The sequence below is a fragment of the Pseudophryne corroboree genome, chromosome 3 (genome assembly GCF_028390025.1).
Source record: "Pseudophryne corroboree isolate aPseCor3 chromosome 3, aPseCor3.hap2, whole genome shotgun sequence".
In the NCBI taxonomy this organism is placed as follows: domain Eukaryota; kingdom Metazoa; phylum Chordata; class Amphibia; order Anura; family Myobatrachidae; genus Pseudophryne; species Pseudophryne corroboree.
This window is the reverse complement of record NC_086446.1, coordinates 155,715,179-155,720,097: the sequence shown is the minus strand read 5'-3', so window position 1 is coordinate 155,720,097 and position 4,919 is coordinate 155,715,179. Positions and strand designations below refer to the sequence as shown.

Sequence of the window (4,919 nt, the reverse complement as noted above, 5' to 3'; positions counted from 1 at the left end):
TCTTATCGCAAACTCCCGCAATTGGTAGTGCAGGGAAAGCGTATTTTGATTTTTCAGGATTTCTCGGCCTCTGTTGCGCAGAAGAGAAGGGAATTCTCGGATGTTTGCAAAATACTCCATGAGAGCAATACTAGATTCGCATTGATGTATCCAGCTAAATTGCGCGTTCATGACAATGGTCGCACATTGCTATTTGTTGATCCTTCCACTGCGAAATCCCATGTTACACACATGTTGAATCCTGGGAATCCATCACCCAGTACTAGATATATTGTTATTTCATACTTTATGCCGTGAGTCGGTTTAATTTTCACATGAGAGGGACATTTGGTCTCATTACGTGCTACTCAGCTTGAATTTAAATGTTGCATTTACTATTGATAGGTTTCTCGCCAGTGCTACGGGATGGTTTAGCACTTGCGTTGTTATTAGTTTGGCTTAGAAAAAATGAAAAATGTTATGTGAAGCAATGTGTGTTTTTCTTTTTTTTTTTTGTTCTGCCCGTGCCATGCCTTCCTCACCCGGTCTGTTCCTGAGCTCTATGGTACAGTATGGTTTCGGTCGTTCCTCTCCGCTCGCTGGGAAGGAGGCGGACGACTCTGTGACGAGATATTCCCGTTGGACGGTCACCCTCAGGTGGTTGTAGGTTAGTAGACTAATGACTGATCCCAGTGTAAGGACCTCTTCATCGGATTCTTGCTTTAAGATTTTATCCTGGAATGTGGGCGGCCTTAACTCCCCAATTAAACGTAAAAGAGTTGTCACACACCTGAAGCGGTTTAAACCTCAAATTATATTTCTCCAAGAGACCCACTGGGTGTCGGGCGCCTCCTCTGCTCTTCGGGCACCTTGGTTAGATAGCTGTGTTTCCGCAGATAACACGAGGAAGACTAGGGGGGTGGCGATCCTATTTAGCAAACACCTACACTACACTGTTTTAAACTCTGTTACTGATCCGGAGGGGCATTATTTAATTTTGGATGTGGAAATTTGGGGTAATAAATATAGATTGGTTAATGTCCACGCACCCAATGGTGAGACAGCTGCCTTCCTCCAAGAATTAAGCTCTCAGCTGTTACAACGCGATAATTTTCAATTTATCCTGGGAGGCGACTGGAACACAGTTGATGATCCTACTATTGATAAACGTCCTGTCCCACACACTTCCAGATCCTCTTTTTGGACACATCTCCAAACTTTAAAAGTCTTCCTTCAGCTGACTCAATCTTGGTTGCAGACTCTCTAGTTACACAAGTCGCGCAAACTGATATCCACAACATTTTGATATCGGATCATGCTCCTGTGACATTGACGCTGCATAGAAATCTTCAGTCGGGAGGCTCCAGGATTTGGAGATTTCCGAGTTATCTTTATAATTGTGATGATTTTAGGAAATTTTTGATAACTAATTGGGCCAACTATTTAGACGATAACCTGGAGCACTGGGACCGCCCAACTATTCTTTGGGGTGCAGCAAAGGCCATTCTAAGGGGTCAAATTATTGAGTATGTTCATAGATTGAAAAAGAAGAATTTGGCGATTTATAACGCTTTACAATCAGAGTTAACTGATGCACTGCAGCGTCACCTTACCCTGCAGACTGAGGAGTCTTTGCAGCTTTATTTACAGGCCAAGCAACTCTTAAATGACCATTTGTTAGCGCAAGCAAAGCGTGACGTGGTATTTTCTTCTCATAAATATTACCAATAGGGAAATAAATCCGGTCGACTACTGGCAAATATGGCTAGGAAAAAAACCACTCGCAAATTCATAACGGCTGTTAGACACCGAGCCTCGGGACAACTCCTTACCAGCTCCCCTGCCATATTAAAACATTTTGAATCTTATTTTGCTGACTTATACTCTGATCTCCCCTTCAACGAACCTACTCATACCACGCTTCTACCAGACACAGTAGTACCACCAATAACGAGTGCACAGTCGGATCTACTGGTGAGAGCTATCACTGAGGAGGAACTTGTCTCGGCAATGTCCAAACTCAAATTGCACAAGTCTCCAGGCCCTGATGGCCTCTCCAATGAATTTTATAAAATCCTTCAACCTCACGTAGTTCCGACTCTGCTGGAATTGTTCAACGGCCTTTTGCATCATCGCACCCCTTTTCACCACTTCACAACAGCACATACTATTTTAATCCCTAAACACCGACATAAAACTATTTACGAAGATTTTGGCAGATCGGCTACAAACTATTCTCCTCCACACTTTAACTAATCACCAGCTTGGCTTTGTTCGCAATACACATTCGGTTAAGGGAATTAGGGCTGCGGTCGCTGCAGTTATAGCCTCTGCTCAATCGCCCCAGTCCAGGAATATACTCCTCAGTTTGGACACCGCTAAGGCCTTCGATACAGTACTTTGGCCCCATCTATTCAAGGTCTTAGAACGTAGACTATTCCACCAAGACTTCATTGATATTATTCGCTATTTATACGATTCTCCTTCTACTACCCTCTTACTTAATGGATATATTAGCAGCCCGGTGGTTATGCGCCGTGGCACGCGTCAGGGTTGCCCCTTGTCTCCCCTGCTGTTCAATTTGGCCATAGATCCCCTACATCGTTTGCTGTTAAGTGACACTCAGTTTCATGGAATTCAGATTGGTCGCAGAGACCTAAAACTTACTGCATTTGCCGATGATCTACTGCTTTATATCTCAAACCCGGAAGCTTCATTGACCCATATATTTAATTTACTGCAGCCTTATGGACAAGTTTCGGGCTTCAACGTTAACTGGGCAAAATCAGTGGCACTCAGATTGGGGAATGGTTCATTTTTGAAGCACGGGGTGGGGAACTTACCATTACAATGGAGTTCAGACCAATTAACTTATCTAGGGATTCGAATATCGAGAAAGCCGGAGCGATTATATACCCTAAATTTTACCTCGGTCATCCAAACAATTGAAACAGAACTTGAGACCTGGAAATCAATGCCTCTATCATATATGGGGAGGGCTAGCTTGATTAAGATGATATCATTCCCCCGTTTGATGTACTTTATTCAAGCCATGCCGCATGTACTTTTACCTAAAGGCGTTCAACGTCTCAATTTTCTTTTTAGAAGATTTATTTGGCAGGGAGGGAGACCGCGCATAGCGTTGATCAAGCTCCAGCAGACTGCAGGAAATGGGGGAATTAATTTCCCTAATATTCTCTGGTACTCCCAACGGCCCAACTACGATACCTCCATGACTGGGTGCACAATGACAACACGTACACAAACAGAGACTTAGATAGGGAATTTTTACAAGGGGGGGATCTAATCACCTTTCTGCATCTACGTGCTCAGGGGGTGTCCGAGGAGCTGAGGAGAAACCCACTACTGTGGAGCATTAGGAAGCTGTGGACGGATATGCTACATAAATTTGATCTAAATGCCCACAAATCATTACATCTTCCGTTCATGGCTAATCCTGACTTCCAAGATGGTCGGGCACAATATCCGTTTAATATATGGCGGTTGGGGGGTGTTTTCAAGATCGGTGACCTAGTAGATATACAGGGCTCGAGGCCGCTCACATTCCAGGAGGCCACTACTAAATATCCAGTTTTGCTGGCCTATCCTGTGGCCTTTCTTTTGGCTCAACACTATGTTTCATCTACTATCGGATATTTTTCACCTGGGGATTGGGACAATCCGATAGACAGAATGCTGAAACAAACCCCCAAGGTTCGTTAGGCAATTTCGACTGCATATGGGTACTTTCGGAATGTCCTAGATTACTCGAGGGGACTGGGAGGTATTATGTCTTGGAAGGATTGTCTCCCAGACATTGAGACTACGGACTTACTTGCGGCACATGTTAAAGCCTGCAAATTATTTCCCTCTTCTAGGTATAAAGAAATGTCTCTTAATATTTTACATAAGACTTATTTATCGCCTCATAGACGATACCTGATAGGACTTGCTGACACACATGCATGTTGGAAATGTGGCACTCTCCAGGCGGATCTCTTTCACTGCCTGTGGACATGCCCTATAATTAGACAGTTTTGGATACATGAAAGGGTTGTTTTGCAGAGAAGCAAAAGAGGGACTGTTTTTGTGTCTCTCTGGGGCACACTTAGTTTAAATAGACTGATAGATAAGTTTGTGAAAATATAAACAATGTATATGCAAAGATAAAACTTAACTTTTAATTTTTTAAACAGACGAAAACAATGATAAAAATGTTGCTGTGTATGTCAGCAATATTGATTAAGACAAGTATTAAATACAAATACAAATAAGAAGATATGTTACTCACTGGGTATACCGTAGGTGGCAGAAGATTTGTCTGCACACCCACTGGATATTAAGCGAGTGTTAATGTTCGACGTTTGTCAAAGGCGAAAATATAGAAATTCTTGTTATCTCCATCCACTTATGAATAGATATACACCTGTATATTCATAAGAGAGATTCAAGATGAACCGGCTTTTGTGAATCCAGACTCCTGGTGGACTAGTCAGCTTAGGTAAGTATGCTGCAAAAATCGCTGGTGGTGGATTTTACTGATCGGCAGAAGGTAGGTTCCTTAATACTACAGTACCCAGTATTCCCAGAGGGTCACCCTTTCTGGTACTAACCAGGTCCAATGCTGCTTGGCTTCCAAGATCAGACGAGATCGGGCATGTCCAGCATGGTATGACTGTAGAAAGTCAGGTAAGTGCCTATCTGCTGGGGGGAGGGCTGCTGCTGCTTGAGCTGATTAGGACAAATTAATCTGATAGATAACGCCAAATATTGCCCAAGATGCAGCTTGAAAGAGAGACACTGCAATATAAATGAGTGAAATGGGTGCAAAAATGATTTGTTTCTCTCGTGGGAAATCCCCCATAAAGGAATTCAGATAAGAACAAATACCAAATTTTCCACAAAGAAATTGTGGTATGGCATTAAACAGAATGGTATGT

The 4,919-nt window shown here is 42.9% G+C and overlaps 1 pseudogene; it reads right to left on the bottom strand.

The window, feature by feature from the left end:
- Positions 1-4,543: 4,543 nt before the first annotated feature.
- Positions 4,544-4,662, bottom strand: LOC134891626 (5S ribosomal RNA; annotated as a pseudogene).
- Positions 4,663-4,919: the final 257 nt, after the last annotated feature.